Raw genomic sequence first — 18,647 nt, 5'->3', positions numbered from 1 at the left:
TTAGAGATGATCTCCTGTATATGCTTGATGTGGTTAAAGAGGAAGAATATTGTCAGAGCAGTGACCTGGAGCAGGTTTTATTAAATGTTGAGTAGAGAATCCATGTTGAGGCCTTCTAGGCAATACTGACCAGTTCTGTGCAGAAGTGCACCCAAACCCATGCTTTCAGCTAACAGCTGGCACTGAGGGGCACACACACAGCCTCTGCAAAAGCCAAGGGCCAGCCACAAGACCTGTGCACCGTGTAGGACAATGACTGCTTTGCCTTTATCACTGCTTGAGGGCAGAGAGAAGGGAATTTGACTTTTGTAGCTCAGGAAGATGCAGCTGAGCACATTTGCATGTGTTTGTGCATTTTCCTGGTAAATGTCCCTGCATTTTGAAAAGTTCAGTCCAGGAAGTTACCTGAAAAAATCAACTGCTATTGAATTTATACTAGTGTGTATATATATATATGAATCCTATTACAGGAGGCTTTGTAGAGATGATCATTTCAATGCATTTGCTTCTTTTGGCTCATAGCATTAGGCAGAAGTTGTGTCTTGTCTACTGCCTATTGACCTGGCATACCCACAGGGTTAGTTTGCAAGACAGGAAAAAACAAAGGTGGAGGCATTAATTATTCATTACAGCATGTGAAAAATTGTAACTAATCACGGCACAGCACTGCTGCTAATGCATCTGAAACCTGCCTCCACCTCACCAAACCATATGGGGGTTTAAATGTAAATACAATTTGTAATTGAGAGCAGCATTTTATTACTTGCTTTTAAGAGGCACAGGACGCCTGTAACCCTCAATATGAAATTTCCGTTGGCTAGGAATAAATTCAGCTCTGTGTTTTGCTTTTATTCCCGCTGAGACCTGCGCATGAGGAAGGTAACGGCTGGTCTGCAAGCTTTCACCCTCTCACTCAGCACTGAGGGGAGAACTGGCTGGGAGCTGTGGTTTTCAGCCACACTACTGGCTTCCTCCCATTGCACACTGGAGGCAAAAGCAAACATGCTGCAGAATAAATCCTCAGAGATGCTGAGAGCTGCTGAGCTACCACAGCCTGGGCTGGAGTCAATGTGAACTGCAGGCGCTCAGCCCTTCCCTGAATTTTGCTCTCATTTTCAGGAGTGCGCTGCCTGAAAGCAGCTTTTGCTGCTGATTGCAGTTAATTCTTTATCAGCCTTGCAATAGCACCTACAAAGTGTGGTCATGGGCTCAGATTCCATTGTACGAGGTGCTCTGTAACTACAGAACAAGTAACAGCTCCTGCCACACTGCAAATGCATGTGTAAGATGTAAGACAAGTGACAAGAAAAATATGCAGAAAAAGGAGTGTGGGACATTTTTGCTTCTTGTGTGATATGGGAGGTATCACAAGGATATATGATTTATAGTTAGATCCTCTAGGGAACCAAATACTCAGGCAGTATTTGGCTTGAAGAGTAATGCCTGAATGCAACCGTAACAGGATTCCACTTTAAACTTCCAGGATTTCAGCTGCTCTGGGAATGCAATGTTCCTTTGTGGAGATGGAGGTCTTGGAGTGGCACACCAAGAAGTTACTCATGCATACCTTTGTCAGCATGAAAATAATCCCCCTCACCCTTCCTGTCTTCTTTCTCTTCCTTTTCTGTCAGCTCTAGATCTGGGAAGCAGCATGAAAAGGTATCCTCATAAACAGCACGATCATCCTGCCCTGTAGACCTTGCAGAACACCAGTAGGGAAAGAAGAAAAGGAGTTACTCACATTTTGGCTGGAAGGATTAGTGACCTTCACCTGTGGGGAAGTCAGGACTGTCTAGAAAATGAAAGAATAATGAAAAGGCAGAGATTTAAAGAAAGCTAGAGAAAGACCCCTGGATTTTCAGGTAAACCATTACCCCAGCTCGTGTTGTGGTTTATCACCAGTAAAATGGACAGTTCAGGGCAAATTGGACAGTTCCAGGAGAATGGCAGGGGAAGGCTGAAAAAAATATCCACCATGTTTACACTTCTGCTAGAATTATTAGAGCTTGTATTTCAAGAAGGTAAATCCTGTCACACAACTCTACAGAAATAGAGAAAATCATCAAAATAGAACTCAAAGTGAAAGAAGTACTGCCTTGAATGGACTAGACTGGAACATTTGCCTTCTGTGCTGGTTTTAAGACCTTGTTAGGTTGCTAGTGCCTCACAGGGTTTAACTCATGTAATTCTTCATGGAGGAATCAGGGAAGTATTAACTGTAAAACTTGAAATGAAGGCAATCATGCCAGTGCCTGCCACTTTAGTGAATAGAAACTCATTCTGCTACTTCAGGACTTCTCGGCTGAATTAATGTGTAGGGCATAATAATAGCCATGCTGAGAGTGAAATATTCCCTCTCTCATTAGAAACCACTTCTGTTCTTGTTGAGCTGTATCCTCCTACCTTCATCTGCTCTGGGTTCTATCCAACATTATTTACAATAATTGTATCCACCTTCACTGTTGGATTTCTCAAAGGAATTGTGGCTAAGAGGGATAAAAGACGTCTACACGCTCAGTGGCCTTTTCCTCAAACAAATCAGGAAGTCAAGGATGGTTTACAATGAGAAAGAGCTACTTGAAGAGCTCTGGGGTGTTTTTTTTTAGCCTCTTAACATTGCAGGACACCTAGACATCCTATCTTAACACATGAGAAACTTAAACTATGCTTTCTGTCAAGTAGATAAGTGAATTGATTAAAAACCCCCTCTGAATATCCAAGAGCTCTTACTGAAATCTCAGGATACATAACACATTCCTTGACCTAAAGGCTGGAGTAGGGTAGCATAGGAGTAATCTACTTGCAGTTCGTCTTTAGGGAGCCCTTATCTTCCAAGGTCTGTCAGGTTACTCGTAAGAAGTAGGCAAACTGTCCAGGACTAACCTATAAGGGTGGAGTGATGACTGAATTTGCTAAAGTTACTTCTCTCAGCACCTCTATTAGCCTTGAATATTTGTGTATCTCCTCACACAAAACATTTATAAATACTGTAAGTGGATCACAGAATGATGTGTAGCTGATGCCTTCTTGCGCATGAACTGTTTTCATGTCACATTGACAAATGCCAAATGTAAATGGCCTCTGTTCACCAACCCACACCCACCCACTCTACATGAGTTTCTGCACAGCACACAGCTACAATGGCTAAATGAGTCAAGAGGACTTGATCGTATATAAACACATTAAACAACATCTGAAAACAGGTCTGAACAGACTGTACATCTACCTGCCTCACTGAACTAGGTGCTCAGTTGGGAAGAGTGGCTTAATGAGGTTAATTCCCCTCTGCCTGGCATATTTGAGACAACCCTTAGGCTGGGAGTTCACAGCAGAAACCTTCCTGAGGGACTTTGGTTTCTTCTCTGCTCTCTCTGACTGACACATACATGTGAACTATGAGTCCTGAATGGCACCCTTATGTCTGAAATTGAACACTGACAATTTCCTGGATTATGATTTTTCCTTCTAATACAGCATGAGTTCAATGCCTGTCACTGGTGAGGGAACATTACTCACTCCCCAGAAGAAAGTTAAATTAATAGAAAAAAGAGGCTATTCCTTAATTCCATTTTCTGAGAAGCTTGTTAAGTTTTTTGGCTTGCTGTTGAAGGTCATGGAAGCCCTACCTCTGCAGTCGCTACTATTACTACTATTATTAATGCCATTTGTTCATGGAAGTTAGGCTGAGGGCTGACTGGGAGCCACCATTTGTAATGATAAGTGTCTTCCAGTTTAGATTCCCAGTGTTTTTCCTTTCCCTATGGAATTTTTCCTCATGGCATTGCTCTGTACTTTTCCAGTGAGGTGGTGCATGATGTCCACCTGTAATTATGCTGAGCAGTATCATGGAAGTGCCTGATCCAAGTTCATTCTGAGGATAGATGGTATGTTTATTTTCACCCCTTTGTAGTAACCTGGCTTGAACTGACATTATAGCTGCCTGAGTTTCAGTGGAAGAGGTGAGCCAACAGCAGTTCTCTCCTCAGAGCAGCTTTCATGCCTGCAGAGGGTACAACAGACAGTCTGTAGAGCAGCATCACCATGTACATATTCTGACCTGCAACTAACTAGCAATGAGGGTACCTGAGCAGTTGCTATTCTTCCTTTCAGGAGAGATTTGGGCTTCCAGAAGCCATTGTCTTGACTTGTTCTGAAGGGTACAATGTGGATCCAATTTGTTTCTTACACAAGTTCAACCCTCTGTGCATCCAGAGCATTTCAGTTTTGTCTGTTCATATGGATTGATATCTGACTTTGTGCTTTAGGGAGGATCTTTGTATGGCAAAGGTGCTGGGTTCATGGCCCAGATATCTTTCATTGATTTTTAAACCAAAAAGCTCAAGTTAAAGACATTTCCTTCACAGACAAGGAAGGAAGACTGGTACCTCAGGGAGTGATTTAGCCCACCTGAGATGCAATTCTTACCGTTTATTATTATTTGTCAAACCTTGTGTCCTCTAAAACATGTCTTTTGGGGTGTTGAGTCATGCTTTTGGGATACTTGTATGGAGTATATTGGAATATGACAATACCTCTGAATGTGACATTTGCATTTCCTCCTGTTTGAGTGACTGTACTGTGGATTTTCAAACTACCATGGGATTTTGTGTTGCAGTTCTGAGTACATTGGGGTTGGCTCACATGCATACATAACTAATGTCTGTGTTTTGAAGTGCCAGAAATGTAAAATGGGTTAGATAGCTAACTGAGTTGAACAGCAGGTCGAGACATGTCACAACAGTATAATTCATCCAACAGAATGAGGATAGCTTGGGGGGTCCTAAGTTAAAAGAACTTGATTAGTCTCAGCTCAGAGTAAAGATTACCACAGACTGGTAAAGACAGGAACAAAGGCATTCAAACATGGCTTAGGGTCCTTATTCTGTAAGGTCCTATCCACAGACACCAGAATATTTAAGAACTCAGCCCCAAATAAGTCAATCTGAAGATTCAAGTTCTTTAACCATCATTGTGAATGTGTCTGCTTGCTTTCAGGAGATTGGTACTTGAGGTGCTCAGCTTGTCTCACAGGTGTCCACTATCTGAGAGTCAGGCTGGGGTCCCATAGTTATGTTCTATGCTGGCAGGGTGTGTTGTCACCTGCTATGAGAACTAACAGGGCCTTCACAGTCAGTGCTATCCATCCTCCTGCACTTTTCATGTACAGCTCCTGGACTACAGTGGAACCACAATTTCAGCATTATGGAGTAGATGACCTTCAAAGGTCCTTTCCAACCCGAAGCATTCTATAATTCTGTGACTGCTACAAAGAAAAACTACATCGAGCTAGATTCTGCTCTCAGCCACATGATGGCCAATACCAGATAATGCCACTCTCTCTAAGAGGTGACAATGGATTTATGCCATTGTTTGTGAGGTCAGAATATGGCAACTTTCTTACATGCTGGGCTTCTTTTCATAATGTTAAGCCAAGTTCATGAGTGTGAGTTTTCTTTAGTACAAACAGAAGAGTTTGTTACTGTGCCATGTGATGATTCTCCCACAATGATCTTTTAGAAAAGTGCCAAAGGATTGAAATAGGAACTTGTGACATTTACAAAGAGTTGTTAAAAGCCTTTGTGGTTCCTAGCTTTTACAGCTACTGGGCTGGTGGAATACATCCCTATTACCACGTCCTACATTCAACATCTACAAAGCGGTGCCAAGGTACTATACTCATAATTTCCAAAATGACTATTTCAGCTGGCATTTTCCACTGCACTTATACTCTTGAATTGCCCCTCATTTGGCAGTCCTTTTTCTAGTGCTCCTATGGATGGTGTAGCCTGAAACCTGTGCTGTACTCTGAGGTAGTATCATTAGCTATCTTCTGTTCCCTTGTGTGTGTTGTAACCTGCAATGGAACGTAAGTGGCTCCAAACCTCACTATGGTGTGATCCAACATTCTCTGGTATTCACCTGCAGTTAAACCACAGATACCCAGTATGAATTTAGCCACTGGGTCAATATTCAGACATTATTTTCTGTAAACTAAAAGGGCTTTTGCTATGCTGGATTTTTGACAGAAGAGGTAGAGCTGTATATTTTAGCATATCCTGATATAGTTAGATTTTAGATTCAGAGTTCCAATTGTTTATCCTGAATTTTTAGGAAGATCCATGCCAACCATATTCCAAACATTTTCTGAAATTATGCATGTATGTGTATACAAACAGAAATTACAAATGCGTCAGATTAATTTAGAAAGCTAGATTTTATCCTAACAGAGCAAGGCAGAATAGACCTCATCAAAAGCTAAAGAAAGGATGGAACATTCAGGCAAAATCTCTGACAGGGAGAACCATTTGTCAAGTGGTGGGCTGGTTCCTCTACTCTTCAAAAGTTTGAAGTGAATATGTCCTGTCTTTCTGTGAAGCTACTTGGCCAGAATGTTAACAGATGTTTAATCCTCACCTGCTTTCCTAGAGCTTTTTAGCTGGTCTCCAGCCTCTCTCAGCTCCTGACTTCTGCTTTGTTAAACCTGAACTTCTCAGCAGGGTATCCTGCTGCCAGAAAGAATGGGCATTGTCAGCAGAAACTAATTATTTCCTCATCACATTTTATCTTGCAACAAAAATGCTGTGATCTGTCCCATTGTTTCCAGTGCTGCCAAGTCATTCATGTACAGCTGACACCTCCTGCGTGGCCAGCAGTGTGGAGGATATGCTAAACTGCAGGCGTGAGAAAGGGTGGAACAGTGAGGTCAAGTCCATTAACCAGACTGGCCCAAAGTCAATGGGTGCTGAATTCTGTCACTGGGAATGCCATGGCTTGAGTTGGCTTGGCCAATTTAGCAGCATGAGATAATAATAACAATAATGTTTAAGGACATGTTCTAGCCAACCAGAAGACCTGGGCTTGATACAGCAGCTGATATATAAAATGCTATGGCCTGTGTTAGAAGAAAGTAGCTAAAGATGTTTCTTCGATTGTGTCATCTGTAAAACACCAGTGGAAATTACAGTAGATTTCATTTTAATCCATCAGCTTGATTATTTTGGTTACTATTGGATCTTCTGTTTTGGTTCTGCTGGATGGAGAAGTACGAAGAGCTGTTGCGTAGGGATTCATAACATCACCAGAACATTCTATCTTCGTTATTACTGTTTGAGGTTTTCACAAGTAAGGCTGAGCTTTTTCCACCGGGGATAGTGAAGTAGCCATTACACTGTAACGTAGTTAAAGTAGCCATTACTACTTTACACTGAGCAGTGTAAAGTAGCCAGCGTTAAAAATGAAGAATGAATGCAAAAGGCTGCGATTTTGCTGCCTTGCATTCTAGCCATGCCTGTAATAGACTTCCCAGTGGGCCTGTCCTGTTCTCTGTGGAACAGGGAAAGAGTAACAGTGTGTTTCACCTTGTGGATTTGTTGAGAAGGCAGACTCAGCCTTGGGTTTGAAACACACATATACTGAGGTAATTAGAACAAAGAAAAGCAAATAAAAACAGGAAGAGGAAAAGTACCTAACCCACAAAAGGATTTAGTTGATATGCAGCAAATGAGATATGGGACCACAGATTACGTGATGAAGTTAAGAGAAATATTGAAAAGCTGCTTTGCTACACTATTCTATGAAGTGAAATGACATCCTGCAGGAAAAATAGTACAGGCTCATTTACTACCCAAGAGGGCAGAGCTAAGGTTACAGGGACTGTAACAGTGTTGTCATTTCCTTACTCCCAGGAGCTGCATTTTCCAACTTGATGGCTTTCCTAATGTAATTGCATTTTATGTGATGATTTTTTAAAGCCTGATTCTTGCTAAAGTAAATCAGGAGGAACCCCAGCAAAGCCAACAAAGAGATCTCAGTGAAAAAATGATGGGAGGCACTGTTGAATCAAGCATGCTCGGTCCATAACCATCTCCAAATTCTGTAACAAACGCTCCATGCTGGAATAGCAAGTAGGTATCAGATGAAAACACAAAACAATGACAACAGTGCGTTTTTCAGTAGCCACATCATATTATGTCATTGATGTCAGGTTGAGTTATATTAGTCTGCTTTTCATTATGTTGTGTTATGCCTTTTGACATAATGCAACACACTGTAAGTAACACAAAGTGACCTCCAAGTATAAAAAGGGACACAGTTTTTGGCAGATTAGATAGTGGCTGTGAATTCTCAGAGAGGGAGGGGTAGGCCAGAGAAAGAAAGAGGTTTGTATTGAGTATCCTGAACAACAAATACACAGAACTTAATTAACAGTTACAACAGCCCTGGCCGTTTCCAACTAGGTGTATGTGCCTCCACTCAACAGAGAGAGAAGATTCTCAGTGGGATTTGCATGCTTTAATATGTTTAAAATTCTGCAGAGGTATCTGTCATAGCTCTCTCTTTTCTGTACCTGAACTATAGGAGCTCCATTTACAGTGAATGTAAGACTAACTTTCCTGAGACTTGCCTTGTTGCCAGGCTCCAAAATACAGCAGTCAGACCAAGCTTAACTAATGGGCTTTCTGAGCAGCACTGTGTAACCTGCCCTCTGTATGAAGAATTTAATCAGCTGTTAAGAAAACTACTGCAGGGGAAAAGGGAATCATCATGGCTCTGAAAAGAAGGGGAGCTCCTCATTAATTTAGGGTGATTAAGGAGAAGTGGGTGGTTCAAGGGAAGTTGCTGATTTTCTCTGGAGGGCTTGAAATCCACCTCACCTTGGTAGTTCCTGCTGGTGGCTTTGTTGGAACAATCTGGCATTCTCACTGTAGTGAGACCTGCTTGAGAGGCACATGGTCTATACTCCTGATCCGCGGTTTGACATGGGTTAGTGGTGGCCTTGGCAGTGCTGAGGAACGGTAGAACTTGATCTCAAAGGTCTTTCCCAACCTAGGAGATTCTATGATGCTATGCATTCTCTTTATAATTTTTCCATTTACAAATGTAGTATGAATTAATATCTACTTAGTTCCCAGGCATGCAACATTTCTTTAAGATGTGTATGAGATGCTGCCCTTGTTTATTAAGCTATTAAATAACAAAGAATTAGCAGTTACTTCTTCTGAACGGTGTGTAATAAAGCAGCTCTGCTCTCCATCCTGCAAAGAGATCTGTGCAATCAGACCCCTGTGACACTGACATCCACAGTGCTCTGCATGACTGCAGAGATCTACCTCTAAGTATCATTTTGCAGCATCAGAGAGCCCAGAATTAAACATGAAGTGTCCTGACCGTGTTGTTAAGTTCATAAAGAAAGCTGTTAGCCTATACTTGATAAGCTCATAAAGAAAGCTGTTACCCTTGGTAGGACAGCAAACTTTGCTTATGGCCAGACAAGATAGAGAGTCTCAACCCTGGAAAATCTCACTCTGATTTGCAGCTGGGTTGGACCTCAGGAGACTTATTGTTATTATTTTCTTTACTAATAAATCATTATGTTGTCTCATTCACAGCACAGAGATTTCGAATAAACCTGGCCCTGTGACAGTCTGATTCTCTGAAGGAGTGTCCTGTTCCGTTGAGTCACGTGGGAGGAAAATACAACGCAGCTGAAAGACAGATCCAAAAGGGGAGGCAGAAAGGGCCCTGGAGGCAGACTTAAGTTTGGTATTTAATATTTCAGGTAAAATATTCACTTAGCATCAATTATCTTGTTGGGTTCTTTTTTTTTTCTCCTTTTTTTTTTTTTTCAGATGAAATTGCCTCTGAATCAGCCACTCTCTAATTACCACACTGAATGATTGAAATTTTTAGGGCAATTAAATTCAAGCCTTTCTTTTTCAGTCCTTATGTTATTCCCCCCTTTTCTCCCTCCCCTCTCCAGTCTGGAGCCTTTCTATGATTTGGAGGCAGTTGCAGAAGCAAACAGACCTTTAAAGCCAAGATGTATGTCTCCCTTAATTCCTCTGTGGATTGGTTTTATAGACTAAGCAGAGAGGGTTCTGGTCTCTCAGGACATGTGCGTTAGAAACACACAGTATTGCGTGGGTTTTATCCTAACGTGTCATGCCATTTAAAAACAGCTTGGAAGAAGTCATTTAGTATGGAAATTTTGTGAAAAGACAAAGATCAAGGTAAAAAAGTACATGCACTATGGAAAATGCCTGGAAAACTAAGGAGCAAATTGATGATAATAATGATGATTGATGAGATATTAGATAAGAAAAAACAAACTCCCAAAGAAACAGTACAAAGCATCTGTTAACAGAGCTGTTAGGATAAATTCATGAAATGGCTGGATGAAAACACAAGTATTCTTCCAAAAAAGGACACAAAATCCACAGGGTGGAATCCTGGCCCGGTGAACTCAGTGACAAAGCTGCTGCTCATTTGGCTGTCTTGTCAGGATTAGAGCCCTGATCCTGCAAACAAGTAACTGTATTCTTAAACGTAAGTATGAGAGCTATCACCTTAATTTCAGTGGGACTGTAAAGTCAAGAGGATGCCTAACAGCTTTGTTGAATCAGGATTTAATCCAGGGAACCTGGTAAGTCTTTATGACAATTAACCTTTGAAATTATGTAAGATTTACCTTGAAACCCGGACTTTGAGGTTTCCAGATGACCAAATTCAATCTAGTATATACAAACCTGGCTCTGCTCTCCAGCAGGCACACGGACTGAGAGATTTATTTTTGTGCTGTGTTACACTAGATATTGGTATAATGTCACCGAAACAGATGGACACTAGGCTGACTTCCAACTTGTATCCACAATTTCAGTAAAGCCAGGTGAATTGTATTATGCTTATTTATTACTTAATTATCCCTGTAGGTGTTTGAGGTACTTCACAACAGCTGAAACAGTCCTTGCCCTGAAGAGCATGCACTCAAATCTAAGATTAGAGATGACAGCACTGCAAGGGGCTGGACCTGGAGGAAGAACAAGGTTCTTGTTCAGCTACATACTTCAATGTATGTCTGTCTCAAAGTTCAGTTGATTGGTGAAGCACTTTTGTGACTCAAGGTTAGTGTTACTGATGAAGGACAAGTACTTCAGATGCTAGTGTACGTGTGTTCCTGAAATACCTGTTGTTGCTGCTGGTTTAAATGGGTGTCCTTGTATAGATACTGTAACAGAGACAGATTAGACCTTTAGGAAATCTGATTTAATGTCATGGAATTATGCCATTTTGTACTAGGTTAATGTTTTGGCCCATTGTGATAATGCCAAACATGATTTATGAATCAATGGAATGTGTAGGTATTAATTTCCATGAGCATTCCCCTGGAGACATAGCCCTTGTGGTTCCTATGCTGCCTCCTGTTTCCTCCTGCTCTCAACACCATATTCATTGCTACACATCTCTTTTTTTGTGCTTAAAGTCCATGACTCTCCATCAATTTGCAGTAGCTTGAGATCTGACCCCTGGACTTCAGGATGTGTGATAGATTCAGGGGAAACTGACCTGAAATACTTAATTGCCATCTGTAGAACAGTGCTTTTCCCCCATGGCTCCCCATTATAGCTGCACCTAGGCAGGACTTCAGGCATTGTTCTGGAGCTCTGAATGCAGGCACCAGGCTCTGGAGAGATCTCGGTGTTCCGAATTTATTGCTGCTTTCCTCTGCAGTTTTTCAAGGCGAGTGTTTCTCTTTCTGCTGTTTCAGGATGCCATGTCCACTTGAAATCTCTTTAGTGCGTGCCGTGTGTTCATTATTTAGAAGTACACAGGAAAGCCCCTTCAGCTCTAGCTTATTGTGAGTGCTGTACAATTGTATCCTAACTGCCTACTCTACTTATCTGCTGCATTATTCCTGTGAAAGCTAAAGCCCTGCGCGGAACAGGTGCTTGGAACGGTATTGGGATTCAATTACTGCACTTTTCCAACCTTACATCTATTGTCTAAACTTGGAGCAGGCATATTTTTATTCCTTGGCGACACTATATAAAGAGACAACTGGCATTGTGTTTGCTGGCTGACTAGTTGGCAGAGAAGGGGTGGAAGGCACAGCGGCACTATGGTAGGTTTTATTCTTTCCCATGTCTGTCTGTTGATCTCTCTATTTCTTTCTGACTCTAACAAGTCAAACAGAGCGGTAATGCCCACACCAGACTCCATATAATCTCCTACTTAGTATCACATCCAGAATGAAGATCTATGTCAAAGAGAGAGCTGTGAACTTCCAAGGACTTTTCTGCATATGTTTAACAAATGATTTAGGCAGGGAACATAGATGCACTTGCTGAGAGAAGAGCTCGTGCATCTCTTTCCAAGATTAATACCATGGGGTAGCAGTGACTGGTGTGCAATTAGTGCTGAGATCTGCTATGGTGTGATGGGGAGTGAGGGAAAGGGGTATCTGTGTAACTGTTGCTCTTGAGGCTGTGGGGAGAAATAGGAAGTAATGCAGAAATTCGTGTCTTGTCCTTGCCCTGCTCACTGCTGGCTTTACCTCTGGACTCCAACAGCCATCTCTGCACCAAAGGTGTGCATGATGTGATTCCAAGGGGCAAAGAACTCCTGCCTAGGGAGTGGTGTGGGCAGATTGAGCTTTATCTTTGTCTTCAGCAAATTCAGAGGAATGACAACAACAATATTAAAACCAAAAGCTGGTTATTTTCTCTTTCCTTGTTTTTCTCCTTTTTGCAGGTCGTTTTCAGGCTGCTTTAAAGTAATGCTGCCCAGTGGCTCCCTGGGGCTATGGAATATATGATGCTGGAAAACACCCGAGAGGGAATTGTATATGAAAAGTGTTCTCAAAACTTAGTTTGAACCTGATCCCATTTAAACAGGTGATGAATGGGATCCAAGTGTTGTTCTGAGCAGGATAAAACTGCATTCAAAGTAGTTTCTAAAATCCACGACAAAACCAGGTTCCAGTTTCAGTCAGTGCAAGCCCGGTGTCAGTGGTTTCACACTGAGCACACAAGCCGCTAACCACTGTTTCAGGACTGAGCAGTGCCTTGTGCTGACTATGCCCCTTCGGTTGTGAATTTACAGGTTTCCCTTTAATCAGCTTCACTGAAGTCGAATCCAGCCCTTTTGTGGGGTGGGGGGGCAAGTGCTGGAGCTCAGGTTTTCTTTTTCCCCTCTTCTTTAAAATGTTATTTACCAGTTTTCTTCCCGCCTGTTTAGTTCAATGACACACCACAGTGCTTGATGTTTGAAGGTATTTCAGGACATTCTGTGGTGAAATTGCTGAAGTGAGGAGATGTGAAAATATAGTGACAGACTAGTCTGGCTCCTTGCTCCCTGTTCAACCAATGATTCTCTGTGGTGGTTCTTTTCATTGTGCCTTTTGTTTTGGGAAAATATCTTCTGAGGTACCTTCTATACAGGAACACATGAAACGGATTTAAAATGGGAAGAGAAAAATAGCCTTAATGAAAGAAAGCTGAAGAATATCTTTACATAAGGAAGTGATCATTTTTTATTAATCAGAGGGAAATGTATATGTAATTATGCTAGATGAACTCTGTGGGGAGGGTTTTTTTCTCCCTTTATGATGTCTTAAGGGATTTATAAATATTACAGAGGTTTTATAGCATCATAATATTTCAGATGTGCAGTAAAGCTACTTTCAAAGGATTAGTGCAGACAAAGCAGCATAGTAAAAAATAATTACAAGTCAGGCAGTGCTACTAGGCTCTGACATCCAGGGCTGATCAGAGCGAGAGAGGCAGGGTTCAGGGAGATAATTTCTCTAACAAGAGCAGACCACACAAGTGCTGTGGAATGGAGTTCTGAGAACTGTCTGCAGCTCTCCGTTAATTCCAGGGAATTTCAGTGAAGTTGCGTCTGTGATGTCTCCCTGTGTGCTCTGTGCTGATGGAGAGAGTGGAGGGGAAAAGAGAGGCGGAAGAAAGGAAAAGGAAGCCTTTTTCTTATTCCCAAAACATAGCCATGTTTATTCAGTTTGAGTGACACCTCGTAGCATTCTGTGTGCTGAAGGGAGCTGCACACCCAAAAATAGATTGCATTCTGATCAAATGTGTTTTCAGGCTGCTTAACTGTCTGGAATGTACCACCTGTACTGAAACAAGCACTGACCTCAGCGGAGCAATGCTGATTTCACCCGCCGAAAATGTGTGTTTGTGTATGTGTCTGCACATGCGTGTGTGTGTACATATGTGTGTGTGAGCACAGAGGGCTGTGTATGTAGAGAGGGACCGTTCATCTGTTTATGTGAAGGAGGAAGACATATATATGCCAGAGAAGAAAATGTGTTGGGTGGGGAAAGCAGCTGGCGAATTTTGGGTGATAGAAGTTGAGCAGTCTGTGACTGGAGAGGTTATCTGCTGTTCCAAGGTGAGTCTGGGGAGATAATGCGTTCCCTGTGTATATCTGAGCAAGAGAAAAAAGGAGACTGGTATTGGGAAGGGATTTTATGTGGGGCAAAGGAGAATGCTTTAGTGTATGGGAGTGTGAAGCAGGGAAGATGCAGTCCAACAGATTCTTGTATCTGGCAGGGATCAAAGGTGTGTGTGCCTGTGTGGGAATGTGGGAGGCTGGGGCTACATAGAAAATGGAGTGAGGATGAGAAGGGAGGAATCTGTTTGTGAGTGCAGAGTAGGTAATAAAAAGGTTTTCTGTTTCTCAGTTCTGATAATGTGGGGTTTTATTTGAATGATCTGAGGCTGCTGCCTGTTTGAAATGCAAATTGTGCCCTTAGAGCAGTTTATGTTGCTTACTCCTCTAGACTGTTCCCTCAAAGGCATGCACTTGGGTTGGCCTTATGCTACTCACCTGCCATCAAAAAGACCCAAACCACACTAAAAACAGTGGCTTGTCCATGGCTGGGATCTTTGGCACAGATGCAGCATAAATTATCTCAGCAGAACAGGCTTGTGAGATACTCATCAACAAAAATCCTGCCCAGTGCTGCACAAATCCGTTGGACGGGCCTGAGATGGAGGTTTTGGTTCAGAAGCTGGATTCGATGATAACGAAAATTCAAAGACAGGAAATGTCAGCACTGAGATCCCAGAGTGGATGAAAAACAAGGAAAGAGTGTGATGGATGAAAAAGTAAGAGTAACTCAGAGTTAACATCATACTGTGGATCACAGTAGGGGACAGAATCTGAGTGAGATGATGGATGATTCTGTCTTTCCTGTAGTCATGGACATAGTTGCAGAGGAAGGAAGTATAAAATGTGAAACAGTGCAATTTAAAGCTGGTAGTATCTTATGTCTAGTTTGCTCTGGGCTGAATACAGAAGGGTACAAGACAGCAGAATCGGGCTCTTAATAATGTACTCTGCTGTTTTGTCTCTGAAGGACTCCCTCCCAGGAGACCTGCTCCTCCATTGGTGCCTTCTCTGGTAACACAATCAGTTGCTGAGTGGGGAAGTGTTTCTGCTTGTCTTTTAACTCTGGCTGTCAGGAGCATCAAACTGTGTCACCTTTAGTTAGAGTATTTTCTGAGTGGTTTCTTGAAGATTTGGTCCAAACAGGGAACTGACCTCCCCAAACTAAACCAAAACTGTGCTTCTGGCAGAATGCTGCCCATTTTGCCTTGCTGCCCATGGGGACATTCTTGGTCTGCAGAAAATGCTAAGTAGAGGTTGGTTACTTCGTACTTACTGAAGGGGGGAAGTGTGCACCTGAGCAGTTAGTGTGGAGCGGTGCCAGTTACGGAGCTGTACCTTTACTTATCTTGCAGCAACCTGCCTGTTTTACCGCACTTTCCTTGGTTGTCTGCAAAATTCATTGAGGGATTAAGATGATAAGGTTCTGCAATAATCCAGTGTCACTTCCTTTGTCTCTCTGGTGTCATGAACCTGCTCTAGCAGCAGCCTTTTATGAATTTACCAGCGTAAATAATGCCTCATGTTCTGAATGAGAACCAAGTATTTTCAGCTCCTTCTTCCTTTGCATACAGAGATACAAACTGATTCCCTGCCCCCTTTTCGCTTAGGTCACCCTGAAATAAGAGATTTCTTCACTATGATTCACTTGAACATACACTGCCCTCTGCAACATATAAAAGGTGAATCCCTATATCCAGAGAGGCAAAGGCAGTGCACACACATTGTGCCTGCCTGTCTGTGTCACTGCGCTATTCCTGTTCTCTCTGGCTCCCTGACACTGCCTGAGAGGAGAAATATAAGGAACCTCAGTGAGGGAGACTCAGCTCAAAGCAAATGCCTGCTTCAACAGAGTTTTCTTGGGACCAGACTTTAGCATGGCTCCATTTTTTCATTTAAATCTTCTAAAACAAACCAAGACCAACAACATAAAAAGCCTAAAATCGAGGCTAATTGAGAGACTGCTAACACCAGTAAGACAAATGAGTGATATGCGCAAGCCTGTGGTTTCTCTTCCAAAGTGAAGTGTTGTTTTCTTCGCAATGGGGTGATTAATACACTCAGGCAGGAATATTAATAGGCTTGTTCAGTTGTTGCAACATTCTTCCCACTGCTGTGCTATTGAGGCCTCAGAATCCAAGCCCAGGGGACCCTCAGCTCTTCAGTTTCTCATCTGGCACATTTTGTATGTCAGTCTCAAAGCACATGTTGCAAAGACAGAGCAGCTATCTTTGCAAAGTGCAGCTTGACACACTTTGCATTTTACAAAAGGGGAAACCAAGGCAGACAGAAGTGATGTGTCAGTCCCACACTTACTCCTCTGTAGTTCACCTGCTAAATCCATGACAGTTTAGAAACCATATGGTTGCTCAATTTGGTATTGCTCTTTTTACAATCCCATTCTTTCAGAAGGATACTCCAGAGTCAGAATCCTGATTCTGGTCACTAAAAAATTCTGTAGTGTTTGAAATCATCAGAGAGAGCAGCACAGACCTATTTCTATTCTCTTAGAGCTGCCTTTTGCTTTGACTTGCCCACCAGAAAGACAGTGACAATGTGCTGTATTCTGTTCCTGCTCCACCTACTTATTTCTCAGCCTTCCTCTTCATAGTGCCTGCCTCCCACCAGTCATGCAAAATCAAGGTGCAGTTTCTCTCTGTGATTATGAATTTCCCAGCCCTTCGGAGCAAATAAATTATGTTCCCAATACTGTGTATTTAAAAACCAAAGAGACTGATAATCCAAGATGCTCTATATGTTTTATGCCAAAAGACTTAGCTTAATACTGGTGATGGAAAGCCATTCCCATTCAACAGCTGTTCCCCTGTGAAATGTAGTGGTGGTCTCAGTCCCATTCCACAAGTGAGCAGATCGTAAATTGGATCCACACCCAGAGCTTCAGCAGAAAAACTAAAGATAGATGGAGCGACATGGGCACAGATCTCCTTTATCATCCCTGGAGATAACAAACCAGAGAGTTAACACTGAACAAGTATTGTGCTAGGATGGATTTCTCCTAGTATAGGGATGATCTCTGGATGACTGGTCTTCAGTCTTTTTTGCCTTGATAGGACTTCACTAACGTAAAGAAACTTTTGGATATTTTTGTGTTGCTGGTCTGTTTCTGATAGATACTGAGCCACAACTTTCAGGTTTATCTGATCCTTTCTTACAGCTATAATCCTTGCTTAAAGCCATACAGCAGAAAGAACCCATTAAACTGAGACATAATGGAAGTATATTGCCAGTGTTTGGCATTTAGAGTTAATAAAACTTGGAGCTGGAGCTCACTGTCCTTCATTGTGGTGCTGGCTTAAAAAGATGCAGATTGTTTGTTAACACAGGGAATATTTATCTTGCTGGATATGGGTGCAGTACTTGGTCACAGCAGAGCATCAGAATGGTAAAGGCCATTTTGTCTTCATGAAGAGCAGCTACACAAGCGCAAGAGAACCAGTTCTACTACCCCATCCACAAACGTGCAGCCAGCCTTGTGCCCTGTGGTCAGTTCCCCAGACAGTTTGCAATACATTCTGCTGGGTAACATCTGCTTTCTTTTTACCGTGGGGAATAAATACATGTAAATACATAGGATTGTCCTTTATATTTCCATTCGATCTGAAAGTGTTGAAAACCTCCACCAGGCACCTCACGTTACATGGAAGATTGCCCATTACTGCTCAAAATAACACTAATTTCATGTGTAGGAGGAGAAGGGAATATGTTTATTCCAAAATCAATATTTCTACATTCATTAAACATTCCACTTCTTCACTTTCTTTTCCATGCCTGTGGTGGCATTCTGTCCTTATTTTTATCCTCACTACAAATACATTTTTCTTTCAATTTCCATTCCTATTTCCAGATTTTAGTGCTTTGCACTAGCTGATGGGAGCTTGACAGGTCTGGAGTGTGGGGATGGGGGTAAATGTCTACCATAGCCCTCATTTTCAACCTGGGATCTAAACCAGGGTGGCTGCGTGCAGAGATCTGCCTGGCAGATTAAATTGATCAGACAATGTATACTTCAAACAGAGTCTAGTGGGAATATTTCCTTGAGCTGTTCTGCTCCTCAGGATGTTTGAAATCAGGATTGAATTTGAACTTTCATGAGCTTTTTTACTTTGATGAAAGGAGACAGTAGAAGTTGCCTTCTGTTTCATGCAGAATAGCCCAAACTAAGTAAGACTAATTTTCCATGACATGAGAACAAGGTGGGACCATGATGATAAAGTTTAAAAGCAAAAATGATAAAGAAAAAAGCCGTCTGTCTGGAAGACAACTCAAAAGGCGAGGTAGGTCATTATCGTGCCCCGAGTCAGGATAATGCTGTGGTTAAAACATTTCTGTAATCCTTAGGAATCACAGATCTTATTTACTGCAGAACAAGAAGTGTATTGTCTTAGTCAAGCTGGTTGGGCCCTTATTCAAAGCTATGTAATGAAGTCTAGTTCTAACTG

This window comes from Psittacula echo, assembly GCF_963264785.1.
Source record: "Psittacula echo genome assembly, chromosome: 15".
Lineage (NCBI taxonomy): Eukaryota > Metazoa > Chordata > Aves > Psittaciformes > Psittacidae > Psittacula > Psittacula echo.
The sequence above is the reverse complement of the archived record's forward strand: the minus strand, read 5'-3'. Positions refer to the sequence as shown.